The following is a 21,256-nucleotide window of genomic DNA, read 5'->3' as shown; positions in this document are numbered from 1 at the left end:
AAACTCATCGTTTTGAGCAAATCATTCTTGCGAAAGACGGACACTGGCAGATGTTGACCGTTCAAACAAAATTCTTAGATAGTTTTGTTTATCAAAGTTGGGAAGTTTAGGTAATATTTTTTCAGTGGATAAAACTCAGGAACTCCAACATGGAACAGCAAGACAATACTGAATAATATATATTCATCTTTGCAATAGCTATATCTATGAAATATATATCTAGCTTTCACTGTATAGACATTTTTGTTGTGCGTTGTGTTTATATCTCATAGAGGTCACCTAAGGTAAACTGCTAAACATTTGAGAAGTTTTGCATCAAAAACAGTGTCATCAAACAGCAAAGGAGGCTGGCATTCTTTAGAGCATGAAAAATTCAGAACATTCTTGAGAAAGAAGTCATAAGGAATAAAGATTGCACACAAATGCAATATTCATCTTTTTATTTTGTGACCTGGATTCCCAATACTGTACAGTATTCACACACCCCCTGTTATGTTTCTATTTCTTTTTAGATTCTGATTGTGTGTTGAAGAAAAGCACAGCTGCTACTTGACTGAACTTCCCAATCCAAAGAATCTTGAAGACTGACTTATAAGGCAAACCAGAAGGGATTTCCAGCAAATTGCAATCTCTCATTTGGAGAGTCTGTGTCACAATAAGTCGTACTGTAACTTTTCAAGTGCAATTTTAATGCTTGGGTCACATTTGCGAGTGCAATGTGAGAAACTTGCGCTAGTCTCTCGCCTCAATTCCCGGCACTGCCGCTGGCACTCAGGATCGTAGTTTGTGGCTGCATGTATTTCTATGCAACTGAAAGCTCCGGTCCCAAGTGCTGGCGGCAGTGCCGGGTATTGAGGTAAGAGACTAGCGCAAGTTTCTCGCATTGCACTCACAAGTGTGATCCCGGCCTAAGGCTCGTTCTTCAAGCCCACATGAAATTTTGTGCACCATGTGATCCTGCCTGTACATAGGACGCGTCACGGATTGCGCCGCCATTCTGTCCTTCATGCACTGTCAATGTGGTTCTCTGTGCCATGTATGCCTTATGTTATGTTATAACAGTCTCAGGCTCTGTGCCCGAAAAGACTGGTCCTGTGTGCTATAGCAGCATTTGTGCAGACTGCCCTAAAAGCCTTTTCCTGTGTGTCATATAAGCGTTGGGTAGACTGCCATAACAGCCCCTTTCTGTGTTCCATACAAGCGTTGTGTACTGTAGACTGCCTTAACAGCCTATTGCTCTATGCCATATAAACCTTGTACTCTGAGGCAAAAAAAATTGTGTTGCTTTGTTGCATAAAAACCTTGTTCTTTGTGGCCAAAAATTCTATAGTTCTGTGCCATATAACCCTTATACTCTGAGGTAAAATATCCTATTGCTCTGTTGCATAAAAATCTTGTTTTCTGTGGCAAAAAATCCTGATGCTCTGTGTCATATAAACCTTGTACTCTGAGGCAAAAAGTCCCATTGCTCTGCTGCATAAAAACCTTGTTCTCTGTAGCAAAAAAATCATATTGATCTGTTGCATAAAAAGCTTGTACTCTTTGAAAAAACTGATACTCTGCCACAAAAATTACTGTTGCTCTGTGGCATCCCTATTTTTTTAAGTGAGAAAAACATGACAGAGCAGCAAATAGGGGATGTGGATGTGGTCATGGTGCTGATGGTGATGGTGTAGCTGCTGCAGGGAGAGTATGTGGTTAATCTGCGCCTGTTACTGCAACTGAATCAACTTCTTCAGGTATACGCAGGCAAAAGGACTTTTGGCATTATTTAGTAAGTCTCAGTACAGCAGAACGAATGGTGAGGCCAGAACATGTGGAGGCCATGTTAGATTGGATGGCTGAGAGGGCCTCCAGTTCCTTCACATTATCTTCTACCCAGTCCCCTCCATAAAGCATTCAGTTGGCACGTGAGGATCTTCGTCATCATTCTTCCAACCTTACCCCCTTGCAAATCATCCAAGCAGTCTGAGCCCCAAGTCATGCAGCAGTCTCTTCTGCTGTGTGATGAGTCTGCTGGCTGGGGTTCTGTGGCTCATCCATCTGACTCTGCCCAAGAAATGTAAAACAGAAGAGAGAGGGAGGAGCGCACATGAGCAGAATCTGTTTGCTCCATAAAACCAATTAGACAAAGGTCACGGGGCCACTATCATAACAGGGTTATGCACCCCTGCATAACCTTGGTGTGAGCATGGCAGTGAGCAGCGATGTCCTACCTGTGGACTCCTGTAGCTGGAGACGTGGAGGTCACCACGTGGAGGCTGATGGACACCGCCGAAGCTGAGCTGTGTGCACGTGACTGCAGGTCCTCGATTCACGTGATCACAGGTCCTCAAAACCCCGGTCAGCAGTACGTTTGCCGGATGGAAAAGAATGTGATGCCTAGAGCAGCTCCTGCTGTGTACCCTCAATTAGGGAAGAGTAAAGAAAAAGGAAAACGCAGTCTTTGCGCAGTGCTGAGGCAGATAAAGCAGGCAAACGGTAAAATGGAAAGACGCAAACCTTTATTATTCAAATTAATCTGCAACGCGTTTCAACAGCGGATTGCTGTCTACACAACATGGGAAGCTTTCTGACTGAAAGTCAGTGAGCCAGTCGCAGATTCGTTGCACTGTCCGTGGAGCGCCCTGCAGGGCCGGGGGTTACTTGGTACTGGGCCGGTCAGGCTCTTTTAAAGGGGAAGTGTGTCACGGTAGTGACAGTGACTCGGTCCGTGGCCCCGGGCATCCAGTGTAGATGGAAGTTCAATGAGGGGGAAGATGGTAGGAGCATCATAGGGAAAGGGGAATCGTGATGCCACCCGTGGTATTCGGCAATGATAGCCGACGCTGCAATGCAGTTCTTCTGGGACGGTGTTAGGGCAGCAGAGATGGTGAAACTCTCCATGGGCAGAGCTGTGTCCCAGGGAAGTTGAGCCGGTGACGGTGATGGTGAATGTTGTGTAAACAGGCGAGATGTTAATAACACAAAGGACACAGTTGGGTGCAGTTTCTGGGTTTTTACTCACAAGTCTTGGGCACACGATGACACGCTTGGCACTGTATCCTCCAGGGGAGAGGTCCAGCAAACTCTCAGTTAAATTGGTGACACCGTTTCAGGACTTCTCTTTATGTCTTCTCTCTAGGCCATGTCTCTGCGCTAATCTCTCCCTTCTTTCCTGCCCTGCGCCTTCATAAGCAGTGTCCCCAATCCAGCAGCCTCGGACCTTGCCGAGCGGTGTGGGTCAGGCTCCGGGGTCCTTTATCTCTACGGCTACCTTTTTGAGGAATGCTTGTGGATTTGGCTGAGGCACTTAAAGTTACCTCAGCCTCCGGCTTTCTAGCTGAGCCTTGTAGTTCTCCACTAGCCCCATGGGCCGGCTCCCTTACTGTGGCCTTGTCCTCCCTTTCCAGGATACGGGCCCCATGGTTGGCTTTCGCACTACCCGTGCCCCAAGGACCCCTTATTTTTTCCTAGGAGCTTCTTCTAGATGTTTCTCGCTTCTCTGACCCTCACTTCTCTCTTGTCAGTCCTGCTCTTCTGCTGTCCTTCCACCGAAAGACTGACTGGATCTTTCCAGAACAATCTTCCATTTGCCTCACACTAACTCCTCCCACTAACTGTCACCTCACTGTCACTGATTGGATGTCCTCAATCACTCCACTTCCTAAGCTCCTCCCCTTCTACCTACCTTCCCTACTAACTCCCCAACACCCTTTCCTAGCCAGCCTGGGATGAGGCCATCCTCCCGAAGGGTACACCCAGATGCCCTGACTAAACTAGTGTGTGTTGGGTGCGAGTGTTAGGAGTCCTGGGTGGTGCTCCCTCTTTACCTGAGGGTGGGATACCACACCTCTGGATGAGGTGCAGTACCTCTATGCGCCTGGACCCTCAGGGGCGCCACATATCCCCCCATTAAACACAGCAGGTCCATGGGCTGGAACTGAGCAAAACAGGTGTTACCAAAACATACAAAATTTTTCTCTAATGCAGCATTACAAAGGGTATAACAGTCAAACATGTAACTTTCTTCCCTTTACGGGAGGCACTTCCCTTAAACGTTACAAATAACTATTCTCTCTTAAATACATACCTTATTAAATTGAATTAATAAAATACAGTACCATCTTTTCAATATAAACACTCGTATCAAACGTCAAAGATTCAACGTTAAAATAAAAACATTTATACAATTCATTTGGATAAAACATTTTTCTATCAAAGCTCAGTTCATCTCTGACCGGGGTATTTTCCTTCCTTTTGTGTTAGATGGGGGACTGTCTCAAACCCCCAACGTAGGCCTTGGGCGGGCTACAAGTCTTGGTTGGTCTGTACGTTGTACCACATTTTCGGCCACGCCAAACTGGTTTTTGTTCTGTAGCCTATTAAGGCACTTTCTATGGACTGATGTAAAACCAATAGGGAGCACCTTAAGAAGTGCTAACTATTTACAATTAAAGTTTTGATCACCCATAGTTCAGTGACCCAATCGTCTCTTTAAAATTTTCAAAGGAATGTCATTGAATACACCTAACCAGGTAAACTTGCAAACCTATATATATATCAAGACATATTAAAAACCATACCCAAGTAACATTAACTATCTACAGTAATATAGATTTAAGCTTTTAACTATTTACAGTTATACCTTTTTTTTTAATTTGTCTTACTTTTGCTTCCAGGGTACCCTCTCCTACTCTATCCTCACCCATCCCTGTAGACTGTGAGCCCTCGCGGGCAGGGTCCCCTCGCCTTATGTACTTGTGTGTCCCTTCTCTTACACATGTTTATTATACTTGTCTATATTTCCCCTTTTCACATGTAAAGCGCCATGGAATAAATGGTGCTATATAAATGCATAATAATAATAAAAATGCCTGGGACTGGCTACTCGCTGGCTGGGACAGTTCTGTTTGGAGAACTACACCAGTGATCACTAGCTGTTCCGGGTGTACCACCAAGGTTTGGGTTGCCCGATCACAAACTATATTATAATGTGCCCATCCAGGTGTAGGGGCTGTGGGGACAGGAAGGGGACCTATCAGGGTATCCTCAGACTCGATAACTGGGTCAGCCGCAGCTGCGGTATTTGGTGGTTTGACCTGCTCTGACTCCCATCCTCCTACCGCAGTCAGAGACAGATCCTGGAGCTGGCTACTCAGCTCCTCTGCATAGATCATTTTATTCTCTGCACTCAGGCCATAGCCTCCTTCTGCATACCTTGCTGCTGCCATATTTATTGTTCTGCCTCCTCCGTTCTTCCTGTTCACCCCTGACTAGAGTTGAGCGAAACGGGTCAGTCAAATTCATAAGTCGCCGACTTTCGCTAAAGTCGGGTTTCGCTGATCGAAACCCGACCATAGCGTGAGGTCGGCCATAAGATCACCGACCCGCACGCCAAAGTCGCGTTTCCCATAATGCTTCCAGCGCCTTTTCTCAGCCAATCATCAAGGACGGACACTGTGGGCAACGCGATAACATCGGCAGCGGCCACCACCATCTTAGAGAAGGGCATTCGTGTGATTGGCTTACTTTGTGTGGCGTCACAGTGGCTATAAAAGCCCTGACCACCGACCGCCATTTTACTTCTGCCGATCTTAGCATAGGGAGAGGTTGCTGCAGCTGATTCTCAATAGGGAGAGCGTTAGGCTACAAAGAAAAAAAAACTGTGCTTCTTCCGATAGCAATTTCAACTGTACAGTTAGTGTGCAGTGACGATGGAGGATTTTTGTGTGTGCAGCAGCGCTGGTGGATATTAGGCTGCCTTATTAGGCTACCTGATAGCTGCATTGCTGTGTGCACACTGCTGTACAGACTGCTTTTTTAAAAGCAAAAAAAATTTTATTCTGATTTTCTGCACAGTTACAGAGGGTTCATTTTTTCACACACCGCATAGACGTGTACGCTCCTCACACACTACCGTGTAGCGGCTGGTATCACGGACATATACATGCTATCTGTGTGTGACTCCATAAAAAAATAGACGGAGATTTTAAATTTTCCGTACATACACCGTATAGAGCTGTCCGCTTCTCAAACAGTATCGTATATCTGCTGTATGTATTGCGGTCAAATCTGTACAGAGACAGCGTGTGTGTGTGTGTGTGAGACTCCGCAAATGCATATACGGACATTTCAATTTTTCCATACACCATGTAGAGCTGTCCACTTCTCAAACAGTATCGTATATCTGCTGTTTGATTACAGTCAAATCTATACAGAGACAGTGTGTGTGTGACTCCGTAAAAAAATAGACGGAGATTTAAAAATTTCCATACATACACCGTATAGAGCTGTACGCTCTTCACATGCTACTGTGTACCGGCTGGTATCATGGACAAATACATGCTATCTGTGTGTGACTCCGTAAAAAGATAGATGGAGATTTTCATTTTTCCATACATACACCGTATAGAGCTGTCCGCTTCTGATAGAGTACCGTATATCTGCTGTTTAGATTACGGTAAAATTCATACCGAGACAGCGTCTATGTGTGACTACGGAAAAAAATAGATGTAAATTTTCATTTTTCCATACGTATAGAGTTGTAAGCTCCTCACACACTACCGCGTACTGGCTGGTCTCACTGATAAATACATGCGATTTGTGTTTAACTCCGTAAAAAAAACAGACGGAGATTTAAAATTTCCCATACATACACCATATACAGCTGTCCGTTTCTCAAACAGTATCGTATATCTGCTGTTTGGATTACGGTCCAATCTATACAGAGAACAGCGCGTGTGTGTGTGAGTCTGTAAAAAATAGACAGAGATTTTCATTTTTCCATAAATACACCGTTTAGAGCTGTCCGCTTCTGATACAGTACTGTTTATCTGCTGGTTGGATTATGGTCAAATACATACTGGGTGAGAGTCTATGACTAAGGAAATATATACGGAGATTTAAATTTTTACCTACACCTTATACAGCTGTATGCTCCTCATACAGTACAATATATCTACTGGTATTTTTGTTACATTTTCACAAACATGAGGAAGTATGATGGAAGAGGCCGCGAACGTGGGCAGGGGGCAGCTGGTACTGATGGTGGAGGTGGTGCATCTGCTGGTTATGCCAAAAGCACAATAACAGCTAAGGCAGGAGGTGTTGAGCCTGCATCATCATCTGGCACAAGAAGGCCTGTAAGGTTCCCATTTCTGGGAGTAGGAAAACCACTTTTAACCCCTTTCCTACAATGAAAGTACTATTCTGTCCATGTGACCTGGGATCTAAGTCCCAAGGGCGGAATAGTACGTCTAGTGCGATCAGTGGTGCTCACGTGGTGAGCGCCGCTGATCGAGGCCGGGTGTCAGCTCATTATCACAGCTGACACCCGGCACTATGTGTCAGGGGCAGTCATGGACCGCACCCGACACGTTAACCCCTTGCACACCGCGATCAAACACGATCGCGGTGTACCGGGGGTTAAAGGGAAGCATCGGTAGGGAGGGGGCTCCCTCCGTGCTTCCATGAGCCCCCCACAGCAGCGCAATGTGCAGCGCTGCTGCGGGGGGGGGCTCTTTCCCTGCAGGTCCCCGGATCCAAGATGGCGACGGGGACCTTCGGGGGCCTGCAGGGAGCAAAGCGCAGGCATGAGGAAGTCTGCGTCTATGCCTGTGACAGATCGCTGATCTGTCACAGTGATCTGTGATGTGACAGATCAGCGATCTGTCACAGGACAGTGATGTCCCCCCTGGGACAACCTAACAAAGTAAAAAAACAAAAAAAAAGTGTAAAAATAATTTTAAAAAAATCGCTAAATAAATTAACAAAAAAAAAATATTCCCTAATAAATTCATTTTTGGAAATAAAAAAAAACAATAAAAGTGCACATATTTGCTATCACTGCGTCCGTAACGACCCACCCAATAAAACTGTCTCATTAGTTAACCCCTTTAGCAAACCCCTTAAAAAATAAAAATAAAAAACGAAGCACAAAATAATGATTTATCATCATACTGCCGAACAAAAAGTGCAATAACGCGCGATCATAAAGACGGATATAAACAACCATGGTACCGCTGAAAACGTCATCTTGTTCCGCAAAAAACGAGCCACAGCACAGTATCATCAGCAAAAAAATTAAAAAGTTATAGCTCGCAGAATAAAGCGATGCAAAAATAAGTATTTTTTATATAAAATTGTTTTCATTGCATAAAAGCGCTAAAACACAAAAAAAGACATAAATGAGGTATCACTGTAACCGTACTGACCTGAAGAATAAAACAGCTTTATCAATTTAACCGCAAGCAGAACGGTGTAAACGCACCCCCCAAAAGAAATTCATAAAACTCTGGTTTTTGTTCATTCTGCGTCCCAAAAATCAGAATAAAAAGCGATCAAAAGATGTCACATGCCCAAAAATGATACCTATAAAAACGTCAACTTGTCCCGCAAAAAATAAGACCTCACATGACTCGGTGGGTCAAAATATGGAAAAATTATAGCTCTCAATATGTGGTGATGCAAAAACTATTTTTACAATAAAAAGCGTCTTTTAGCGTATGACAGCTGCCAAAAATAAAAACCCGCTATAAATAGTAAATCAAACCCCTCGTTATCACCCATTTAGTTAGGGAAAAATAATAAAATAAAAAAAGTATTTATTTCCATTTTCCCATTAGGGTTAGGGCTAGGGTTAGGTTTAGGGCTAGGGTAGGGTTAGGGCTAGGGTTAGGGTTAGGGCTAGGGCTGAGATTAGGGTTAGGGGTGTGTTGGGGTTCGGGTTGGAGTTAGAATTGGGGGTTTTCCACTGTTTGGGCACATCAGGTGCCCTCCAAATGCAACATGGCATCTGATCTCAATTCCAGCCAATTCTGCGTTGAAAAAGTCAAATGGTGCTCCTTCCCTTCAAAGCTCTGCCATGTGCCCAAACAGTGTTTTACCCCCACATATGGGGTATCAGCCTACTCAGGACAAATTGCAAAACAACTTTTGTGGTCCAATTTCTCCTGTTGCCCTTAGGAAAATAAAAAAATTGAGGGCAAAAATATCATTTTTGTGGAAAAAAATATGATTTTTTTATTTTCACGCCCGGGCGTTATAAACTTCTGTGAAGCACTTGGGGGTTCAAAGTGCTCACCACACATCTAGATAAGTTCTGTGGGGGGGTTTAGTTTCAAAAATGGGGTCACTTGTGGGGAGTTTGAATAGTTTAGGCACATCAGAGGCTCTCCAAACGCACATGACACCCGCAGACCATTCCATCAAAGTCTGCATTCCAAAACATCACTCCTTCCCTTCCGAGCCCCGACGTGTGCCCATACAGTAGTTTTAACCCACATATGAGGTATCAGCGTACTCAGGACAAATTGGACAACAATGTTTGGGGTCCAATTTCTCCTGGTACCCTTGGGAAAATAAAAAAATTGGGGACTAAATGATCATGTTTGTGGAAAAAATACGATTTTTTTATTTTCACGCCCGGGCATTATAAACTTCTGTGAAGCCCTTGGGTGTTCAAAGTGCTCACCACACATCTAGATAAGTTCCTTGGGGGGATCTAGTTTCCAAAGTGGTGTCATTTGTAGGGGGTTTCCACTGTTTAGGTACATCAGGGGCTCTCCAAAGGCAACATGACACACGCAGACCATTCCATCAAAGTCTGCATTCCAAAACATCACTACTTCCCTTCCGAGCACCGACGTGTGCCCATACAGTAGTTTTCTCCCACATATGAGGTATCAGCAAACTCAGGACAAATTATACAACAACTTTTGGGGTCCAATTTCTCCTGGTACCCTTGGGAAAATAAAAAAATTGGGGACTAAATGATCATGTTTGTGGAAAAAATACGATTATTTTATTTTTAGGCCCGGGCATTATAAATTTCTGTGAAGCCCTTGGGGGTTCAAAGTGCTCACCACACATCTAGATAAGTTCCTTAGAGGGTCTAGTTTCCAAAATAGTGTCATTTGTGGGGGATTTCCACTGTTTAGGTACATCAGGGGCTCTCCAAATGCAACATGACACCCGCAGACCATTCCATCAAAGTCTGCATTCCAAAAGTCACTACTTCCATTCCGAGCCCGACGTGTGTCCATACAGTAGTTTTTTTTCCCACATATGAGGTATCGACGTACTCAGGACAAATTGGACAACAACTTTTTGGGTCCAATTTCTCCTGGTACCCTTGGGAAAATAAAAAAATTGGGGACTAAATGATCATGTTTGTGGAAAAAATACGATTTTTTTTATTTTCACGCCCGGGCATTATAAACTTCTGTGAAGCACTGGGGGGTTCAAAGTGCTCACCACACATCTAGATAAGTTCCTTGGGGGGTCTAGTTTCCAAAATAGTGTCATTTGTGGGGGGTTTCCACTGTTTTGGTACATCAGGGGCTTTCCAAACGTGACATGGTGTCCTATCTCAATTCCAGCCAAAAACATCAAATGGCGCTGCTTCCCTTCTGAGCTCTGCCATGCGCCCAAATGGTGGTTTACCCCCACATATGGGGTATCAGCGTACTCAGGACAAATTGCACAATAACTTTAAGGGTCCTGTTACCCTTGGAAAAATAAGAATTGTGGGTGAAAAGATCATTTTTGTGGAAAAAATATAATTTTTTAATTGTAGGGCTGTACGTTATAAACTTCTGTGAAGCCCTTGGGGGTTCAAAGTTCTCACCACACATCTAGATAAGTTCCTTGGGGGGGTCTAGTTTCCAAAATGGTGTCATTTGTGGGTGGTTTCCACTGTTTTGGTACATCAGGTGCTTTCCAAACGCGACATGGTGTCCGATCTCAATTCCAGCCAAAAACGTCAAATGGCGCTGCTTCCCTTCCGAGCTCTGCCATGCGCCCAAATATTCGTTTACCCCCACATGTGGGGCATCAGCGTACTCAGGACAAATTGCTCAATAACTTTTAGTGTCCTGTTACCCTTGGAAAAATAAGAATTGAGGGTGAAAAGATCATGCTTGTGGAAAAAATATGATTTTTTAATTGTACGGCTGTACGTTATAAACTTCTGTGAAGCCCTTGGGGTTCAAAGTTCTCACCACACATCTAGATAAGTTCCTTGGGGGGGTCTAGTTTCCAAATTGGGGTCACTTGTGGGGGGTTTCCACTGTTTAGGTACATCAGGGGCTCTCCAAACGTGACATGGCGTCCGATCTGAATTCCAGCCAATTTTGCATTGAAAAAGTCAAACGGCGCTCCTGCCCTTCTGAGCTCTGCCATGCACCGAAACAGTGGTTCCCCCCACATATCAGGTATCAGCATACTCAGGACAAATTGCACAATAACTTTTGCAGTCCAATTTCTCCTGTTACCCTTGGTAAAATGAAAAAAATTGAACCTGAAGTATTTTTTTTAGTGAAAAAAAGTTAAATGTTCATTTTTTTTTAAATAGTCAAAAAATTCCTGTGAAGCACCTGAAGGGTTAATAAACTTCTTGAATGTGGTTTTGAGCACCTTGAGGGGAGCAATTTTTAGAATGGTGTCACTTTTTGGGATTTTCTATCATATAGACCCCTCAAAGTGACTTCAAATGTGATGTGGTCCGTAAAAATAAAATGGTGTTGCAAAAATGAGAAATCGCTGGTCAACTTTTAACCCTTATAACTTCCTAACAAAAAAAATATTTTGGTTCCAAAATTGTGCTGATGTAAATTAAATATGTAGGAAATGTTATGTATTAAGTTTTTTGTGTGCCGTATCTCTGTGATTTAAGAGCATAAAAATTCAAAGTTGGAAAATTGCAAAATTTTCAAAATTTTCGCCAAATTTCTGTTTTTTTCACAAATAAGCACAAGTTATTTGAATGAAATTTTATGACTAACATGAAGTACAATATGTCACAAGAAAATAATGTCAGAATCACCGAGATCCATGGAAGCGTTTCAGAGTTATTACCTCATAAAGGGACAGTGGTCGGAATTGTAAAAATTGGCTCGTGAGTTAACGTGCAAACCACCTGTCCGTTACCTGTGTTGGCCCCACAGGTCCTCGGATTCCTCTTCTCCACAGAGGCATCCTATGAATCACCAGTCTCTTTCTCACTGACCCCGGTCAGTACAACACGTTTTTCACGACCGTCACCTGCTGGCCGCGCAGGTTCTCGGACCCCTCTACCGCAGAGGTATCCTATAAGTCTCTTTCTCCTGGGGAAACGGACGCACTGGGCTCACCGATCCAGACAGTGCCTTACTCACTAGGCCGCCCCCACCGTTCCAGAACCATAGCCGGGCAGTGGCTTCCCCAACCGTCAGCCTTCCTGGCTCAGCGTTGCCCTTAGCAACTGACTTTGCAGTCCTCTTCTGTTGCTCCCAGCAACAAGGCTACAACAATGCCCATAGCTTTCTCCACCAATTGTGAGGTAGCACTGTTATTCGGGTAGGGGATACTCGCTCAGCAGCCACAAAATCAGGTCCGGCACAGATTTTCCATAAAGCAACCATAGTCCATGCGGTTTATTCAACATCATAAACCCACAGCAGCAACAAAACTTCATATAAACAGCAGAGCATCCATGGCAGAGTTTCACTCTGTAAACCATGTGTTCACACAGGTTGTACAATGTCCAGCATACAGGCTCTCTTAGCCTCACTTATCTCACCCACGTCCAAGTTTCCTCATGGCTGCTTCAGCTTACTGCAGATGTTCATTCCCTCCCCTGGGAACTCTCAGACACGTGCAGCCATTCACCGCAGCCTCTTCACAGGCTGTTAGCCAGGAAGCTCCATCTCAGCGGGACCATCCACACTGGACCAATCGGGTCCCAGTATTCACCACATGTGATGTACCCTGGCCACATTATATGGTTCATAGCCACGCCCACCGGGTCACATGACTCTGACCTCATCACAGGTCCTTCAAGCACTTACACACTCTTTACAACAGTGTTCTTTAAACACACCCCTTGGGTGGGTTTGTAGGTAACCAGGCCTGCCCATCTCTCTAGTTACCTGGAGACTTCTCCCTGACACATTGAAGCAACACCTCAGCAATGTCATACACATACATAAGTCTCCATCTCAAGGCCACCCACCTTGAGAGACATAACCGTCCCTCAGGATTCTGCCACTCATCCTCTCTCTTGGGACATCCACACAGAACCCCCTAGTGGACACAGTGGTTACTGCACCACATAATATATATATATATATATATATATATATATGTACACAGTATAGTATGAAGCGAGCATAGTATATCTGTCTCTAAAGTGTGTGTCATGTATAATGTTTAAAATTCCACATATACCCCATACATGACACACATGACACAAAAAGATTACACATATTACATTAAAAATAACACACACAACACATTATATACAGCACATTATACTCACCTATGTAAAAGCCTTTTTTTCTTCCCGGGGCTCCAAGAGATCACAGCTTCTCTAGCCAGAGCAGTGCAGGCACTCCTCCCCCTCTCTCTGGTGTAAATGGCAGGGACCACAGAGAGGAGAGCATGGAGAGGGGAAGTCACCTCCTGCAATCTGCCTGCCAAAGCTTGGAGAAGCAAATAAAGATGACTTGATGTCTCCCTGCAGCACCCCCTCTGATGTCTGGATGTTGTACTGGTGTCATACTGGTAAGGCCGACCATGCTCTTCAGTTCTTCTGACTCCCGCAGAGTGCAGGACATGTGGAAACATCTCAATCACTTGACTAGTTACACGAACATGATGTCACCAAAGTTCCTAAATTAGTCGCAACATCGGAAGTTTCACTGACAATGCTTTTATTAGTGAAGCTACTGCTGTGGACGCTGGTGCCCCCTAAGGGAGTGGGGAGCCCTGGGCAATTGTCCAAATCCCCCTAACACTGGCCCTGGTTCTTTCCAACTCTTATAACTATAAAGAGCAGTTTAATATTTTGAAACCAAAATAAAATCATGTACTTTTTTCTGACTGGTGAATGCTGCAGTTACCTTCTTTCCAGTGGCGTAACTACAATGTTATGGGCCCGGGTGCAAATTTTCAAATGGGGACCCCCATGCCAAAATATTTTCCACCCAAATTCACATTTTCCCTATTCATTTTGCACACTATAGTTTTGTTGCAATAAAAAACATGATTGTCAATGTAGACGCACCCGAATCAGTATGCCTGCATCCAATCTGCTTGTGGATTTCATACTGCTCATGCTCGGAGCCCCATTTCTTTTTTCCTTTCAATTTCACCAGTCTCTCTCCCCTCTCCTCTGCCCCAGAAGTCAGAATTTAACATTTCCAGCCAAATCCTGATCAGGATGCAGTTCCATGTGTTTGCATCCATTTGCAGAAAAAATCCGGATGCAAATAAATCACTAACACTGGCTAACCTTAAGGCCCCTTTACATTTAGCGATGCACCAGTGATCCCGACCACGATACGACCCGGTCAGGATTGCTGGTGCATCACTAAATGGTCGCTAGTGAGCTGCCACACAGGCAGATCTCACAGCATTGCAGCAGCGATACAACGGTCGTTACTTACCTTTCAGATGCGGCGATCCTGACGTCCTCCCATCCGTGTTCACGCGTCGCTCGTCGGCGCCAGCAGGAAGCCCAGCAGGAAGTGCCCGACGAGAAATGGAGCTGCGCGATCTCGCTCGATCAGCGACAGACATCGGGGGAGCTGGTCGGAGGTAAGTATCACACATAGCGATATCGTTAGCAATATCGCTGCTGCGTCACAAAATCATTGACGCTTTAGCGATATTGCTAGCGATATCGCTATGTGTAAAGCCCCCTTTAGAATAAGTCAGCAATGTCTGACCAGTGGGGGTGCGACGCCTAGCACCCCTGCCAGTCAGCTGTTCTTGGTGCCAGCTGGAACTGCTGCCTTACAGAGCTGCTCTGTCTACTATTTAGTGGCCATGGCCAGCTACTGCACATTTTCCCCCTAGTCAAATCAAATGCACTATAGAGCCTCATCATGTATCATCAGTGTGCACTTCACTTTGCACTATAGAGCCTCAGCATGTATCATCAGCGTGCACTTCACTGTGCACTATAGAGCCTCATCTCTCTCCCTCTCGAGTGCAGATCTGAGGGACCCTTGGCCACCAGCAGGAGGACGCAGCTTGAAGTACTCAGCCACACACACACATCCAAGGAGCGGTGCAGATCTGAGAGACCCTTGGCCAGCAGCAGGAGGACACAGCAACAGCTTGCAGCACTCAGCCACTCACACACTCAAGCAGCGGAGTGGCTGAAGGACCTGTGGAAATGCCTCTCTCTGGATCACATGACCTGGTGACCGCATTCAATCCGTCTTCCCCCATGTAACTAGAGGACCTGCGGTGACGCCTCCCTGCTGCGGGTCACATGGTTGGGTCCTCCTTCTCCTTCACTATTGGTGGACGGACGGGCCCATAAGCAGTTCGGGCCCCGTCTCAGCTGCGACTGCTAAGACCGTATAGCAAAGTATATAGAGTGCATTAGATGTTTTATAAGCTGCAATAAATCTTTTATCAGGTGTACCATCTTGACTGGAAGCTCCCTGCAGTCTCCCAGGTATCTGTAATTAGGAGAAGTAATCTCTCTACCACTAATCATATGTTCTTCAACAAATCCACCAAACCTTTACCTGATCTTTACCATGGGAGCAGTTATCTGTAATGTGTGTCTAGTCACCACTGGGCTCCCGAGGAGCTGTATTCTATATGCCTGTACACATCTGATCTGGATGCTGATACTAGTTTTCATCTCAAATCCATTAGTTTAACATCATTTATAGATTTCATAAAACCTGCAGTCACTTTTAGGGTATGTGCACAGGTTGCAGATTAGTCTGCAGAATTTTCTGCGCAAAATCCACATCTCTTGGCAGAAAAGGCATGGGAAAAAGCTTCCGGATTTTATGCGGAATTGATGCAGATTGCAATGCGTTTTTGGTGTACGGATTTGGTAGGTGGTATTGGATCTGTGAATTTTCTCCCTTGTACTTCTGGAGCACCCTCTAGGGCCGTGGGAATACTTGGTACCAGGCTGCTTCTTAAAGGGGCAGTGTCACGGCAGCAGTGACTCGGTCCATGGCCCTGGGCGTCCAATAAAAGGGGATATTTACAAGGGATGAAGTTTATAATATATAATATAATTTGTGATAAAGTGTTCGTGACATCACCTGTGGTTTCTGGTCAGAGGTGACCAGCGCTGCAGTGCAGATCCTCTGGGGCTGATGGTGTGAAGCAGCAGAGCTGGAATAGCTCTCCACAGGCAGAGCTTTTGTCCCAGGGCAGTGGTGATAGGAAAGATGTTGTGTTTGATGATGATAAATGTAGCAGTGCAGAGTAGGTGTTGGAGAAAGAATTCAGAGTACACAGCTGGGTGCAGTTCCAAAGCTTGACTCACAGTTCGTGTGTGCACGAATGCCCGCTTGGCGCTGCGTCCTCCAGGTGAGGGGTCCAGCAAACTTCCAGGCAGATGGAGAGCACCTTTCTAGAACTCCCTTCAGTGTGTTCCTTTCCTGGCCGTCTCCAAGTGCTGATTTCCTCCCTCCTTCCAGCACCTTCACAAACAGTGTCCCAAGCCAGCAGACTCAGATCTTGGCGGAAATAACCTCTAGGTCCCTGGATCCTATGTGCCTTTTCAGCGAATAATTGTGGATGTGGCTGCAGCACTTGCAATGCTCGGAGCCTCTGGTATATCTAGCTGAGTCCGTTGTCCACTCCACTAGTTTTAGGGCCAGTCTCTATAGTGCGACCTGATCCCTCCACCCGATGTCAGCCGACGTGGAACGAGCCCCACAGACACTATGGTCGCTGTACCATGCCTCTAGGATCCCTTCCCTCTTTAGGGAGCTTCCTTCAGTCTTTTCCTTCCCAGCAGTTCCTCTCAGCAGGAGCTGCTTCACCCACGTCCTTCCACTTCCTCCCCTCAGGGTGGACTCCCACCTCCCAACACCCTTTAACACCCAGGCAGGGTTGAGATCATCCACCTGTAGGGTACATCCAGATGCCTTGCTGCTATAGGGTGTATGTTGGGTGCATGTGTTAGAGTACTGTCAAGTGCCTACACCTTACCTTGGAAGTGGGATACCACCTCTGGGTGAGGTGCAGTACCTCTGTCGTGTCTGAACCCTCAGGGGCGCCACACTTCTGGAGGGGAGAGAGAGAGAGAGAGAGAGAGAGAAAGAGAAAAAGAAAGAGAGAGAGAGAGAGAAAGAGAGGGAGATTTTTATGTGCCAGACTGGAAAACGCTGCTGCGGATCTGCAAAAATAATTGACATGCTGTGGAAAAAAAAACGCTGCAAATCTGTACGGATTTTTGCGCAGCTTGTGCAGAACAATTCTTAATTTACCATAGACTTACATTGCCTGTGCACTACACTGCAGATTTGATGCAAATCCACGCGTCAAAAACCACTGCGGGTCCGCATCAAAATCCGCAACTTGTACACATACCCATAAAGAGAATCTGTCACCCTATTTTTTGCCTATCAGCTGCCGACACCGACATCAGGGGCTTATCTACAGCATTCTGTGATGACATAAGTATTTGATGCAATAGAAAAGTAAAACTTAATATTTGGTACAGAAACCTTTGTTTACAGAGGTCAGATGTTTCCTGTAGTTCTTGATCATGTTTGCACACTCTGCAGCAGGGATTTTGGCCCACTCCTCCATACAGATCTTCTCCAGATCTTTTAGGTTATGGGGCTGTCACTGGGCAGCATTAAATCTCACCTCCCTCCAAAGATTTTCTATTGGGTTGAGGTCTGGAGATTTGCTAGGCCTCTTCAGGACCTTGAAATGCCTCTTATGGAGATAATCCTTAGTTTCCCTGGCTGTGTGTTCAGGTCATTATCATGCTGGAAGACTCATCCATGACCCATCTCCAGTGCTCTTACAGAGGGAAGGAGGTTATTGGCCAAAATCTCGCAACACATGACCCCATCTATTCTCCCTTCAATACAGTGCAGACGTTCTGTTCCCTTTGCAGATAAACACCCTCAAAGAATGATGTTTTACCCACCATGCTTCACTTTTGGGACTGTGTTCTTGGAGGAAACCCACACAAACACAGGGAGAACATATAAACTCCTTGCAGATGTTGTCCTTGGTGAGATTTTAATCCTAGACTCCAGCGCTACAGTATGACAGGTTCCCTTCAAAGAGAGAATCATCTCCTCTTCCTCCCTTTCCCCTCTTCCAGCCATTTTAGGGTGACTTCTGATTCTCTGACCCTAGCAAGGAGGCCAGTGTTGGCTTTACATCTGAAAGAATGGCTGCCAGTAAAATGTCTGCGGTGCCTATGCCACTTTACATATGAGTGTCACAAAGACTTAGTTGTTATCGCTGCCGCTTTGTAGTACTAAGGTCCTGAGTTCAAATTTGAGCACGTTCTTGGAGGCTGTTAACAAAAATGTGTTTGTTCATTGACAGCAATCAGAGGTCTTAAAAATACAGAGCCACGAAAACAAAAAGTATATTAAGATGCTTCAGAAGGTTTATTGTTTATCTCCTATTAGACTGTAAATGCTATGGGGTGCTATTACAGAAATATCTCCGATCTATTATCAGACAGTATCATTGTGAGACCTTTATACCATGAACATGTGGACAGATAGGTCACGCTCCTAAAATAAGCCCTTTCCAGGGGTCTTTCAGCTTATTAAACATGGGAAGGTTAGGTTATAGGCCTCTGCTGTAGTCACATTCACCTTTATTCTAACAAGCCGGGTTATTGTTCAAAAATCCAATAACTACAAGTATTTCGCCAATCCCTCCTTTAGAACAGACAGAAAATGTGAGATTTCTTGATAGATTTTCTGACCTTTTACCCTCTGATTTTCATTGCATACTAAATTAAATCAGTTAGCGTTACGGATTTGTCAGGACATAATAACAGTCCATCTCTTCCACTGCTTTATTGCCATAACATCCTTGTATTACATTTTAATGAATCTATAAATGCCAAGGATCACCGCGGTTTTAATATTTTACAATTCTATACACTTCCCAAGAGCAGATCAGACGTTTATGTCCGCAGCTCAGGCTAGTCTTGCTCAGACGTCAATGGGCAACAAAGTCTAGGACAACATTGCCATCTAGTGGTAGATTTAGGATATTGTCCTTAATAGTTTAGAAACAGACAATTGGCTCCGTTACTCCCTATTCATAGCATAGGTAATAATTTTCTGATTCTGACCCTCACAGTAATTCCGAAAACAGCGCTATGGATTTTGGGAACTGGACTCTGAGGAATCCCATCTTCATTGGAGCGGAGATGCGCAAGCTGAAAGTCCACGGGCTTGCCAGAGAAAGCTGAGTAGGGCATCTGGCTATTTCTGGCAATCCCTTAGACAAAGAATGGTATGGACCTCAAGCATGCGCCTCTCCACTCCAGTCAAAATGGGGCTCTGCAACCAGTAAACTATCCCTTACCCTATGGATAGGGCATTATTTTTCATTCTGAGAATAACCCTTTAAAACCAATTTGCATTGGTTAACCTGGTAAACTTAAAATAAAGGGGTGGTCTGAAACACAAATTGATTTTCATCCTAAATGCCTTTTCAATGCCCTAATCTAATCTATTTTCTAATATAATTTGATTAAAAGTTTCCTATCCTTCCCTCACTTTGCTATCCAACTGCTTTATCTATTTTTACTACTTCCTGTGAGACGTCGAGTTCCTGCCTTTGCACAGGAGGAATCCCGAGCCTTGCCTTCTGCGGTCTCCCATTCAGTCCCAGCCACAGAGGAGCCTGCTCACCAAAGATGTCGTTCCCACGTCTTGCTCAGGCTAGCACTGTTGGTTTGGTTGCTGCTGCCACCTCTGGTCCAGCTATAGCAATCCACGCTAGCCAGCAACAAGCATCTCCAGGGACTAAGTCTTTTTCGGACTACTGAGCATGCTGGTTGTTCAACCTCGCATTGGAGCTCAGGGGTCACATGTCCAGGTTCCATTCCTGCTCTGATTGGACAACAGGGAAGGTCCCGGAAGGACGCTACTATAAAAAAGTAGCATGGCCGCTCGGCCGTGCGCTAGTATACACTCTTATGGTTAGTTGTGTGTGTGATGGATGCATGTATCTGGTGACTGATGCATTATAACTCCCCTCCCTTGGATACGTATGTTTTAGGGATTTAGAGTTAGAGTCAACACCTACTAGTGGCATAGTCTGGAGCCACTGTGCTATCACATCACAGTACCACACTTAGCGCCATATAGTGCCATCCAGCATAAGGTGCGATTGTACTGCGTCTACAGCAACGTCCATCAGAGCGACACCGTCCGCAGAATAGTGCGCCTTCTTACCCCAAGCTTAGGGTGGTTGGTGGCGTCCGCCTGGACCGCGCTGTATGCACACCCAGTGCTTATCTTTAGTTGGGTCTCCTAGGCACCACTGTTGCAGTGCCGAACGCTAGGGGGTCTAGACAGACTCTAACCCTGTGTTTTTGGGGTAGGCTCCTGTGACCAAACCCTAGCATTCATTTTGCTGTAATGCGGCCCTGTAAAGTAACAGGGTTCGCCTTCTAGTTCACCGGGTGAAGTTAACCAGTGTAGATTTGCCATACCTCCAGCCTATGTCCGCCATTACCGAGCTGCAGGTTAACATCTCTGCATGGTGGACCCCAGGCTGCGAGCGCATCTCATTATCATTTTATTATTTGGTGCGTTCTGCCAGCCTAACACTTTCTTTTTGATGATGCTTTACTTTGGAATCACAGGACATACTGGGATAGCCAAACGAGTCTTCATCAGGGGGTAGAGGTTGCGGTCACTGTCACAGCTACTGCCCCCTCCCTGAAACAAAGCACCAGTGACACCCGCTCCAGGGGCAATATGCATAGTGTGCTCTCTGGCTGGGTCCAATCAGAAGTAACGAGACTGCAGGAGAGTGCACTGCCAGTGCCCTACTATAAGAAAAACCAGTATGCAGAGACCAGTGTTTTCCCCCGCAAGTGCTGATATCTGTACGTCAGGTATTCTTACATCGCATCCCTTCTCTAAACTGGAATCCAGAACAGAACTGCTTTATACAAACCATGCCGTGCCAATGTGGAGGATAAGTGATAGTATTATGTCCCTGCCTTGCAGGTCCATGCCTCCTATAATACATGACAAGATCCTGCCGGATCTGCAAGGATAGCCAGACTCTTCGCTACATGTGACTCTCCTACTTTTAAAGAGATTTTCTATGGAAACAATATAACTTTATTTTTACTGAAATTAATCTATTTAGGGCTAAAAAAAAATTTTGCATTTGGGTTTCATTGAAAATTTTGCACCGTTTGGCTTTTACACGCTCTCTGTGTTCCAGCACATTGGTCACAAAGCTGAGAAGAATGCGGAAAAAGACATAACAATATTACATTTTCTCTGTAGGACTGTGA

Source organism: Dendrobates tinctorius, unplaced genomic scaffold, assembly GCF_039654945.1.
Source record: "Dendrobates tinctorius isolate UK_male_01 unplaced genomic scaffold, ASM3965494v1 ptg000370l, whole genome shotgun sequence".
In the NCBI taxonomy this organism is placed as follows: Eukaryota; Metazoa; Chordata; class Amphibia; order Anura; family Dendrobatidae; genus Dendrobates; species Dendrobates tinctorius.
Note: the sequence above shows the minus strand (reverse complement) of the source record.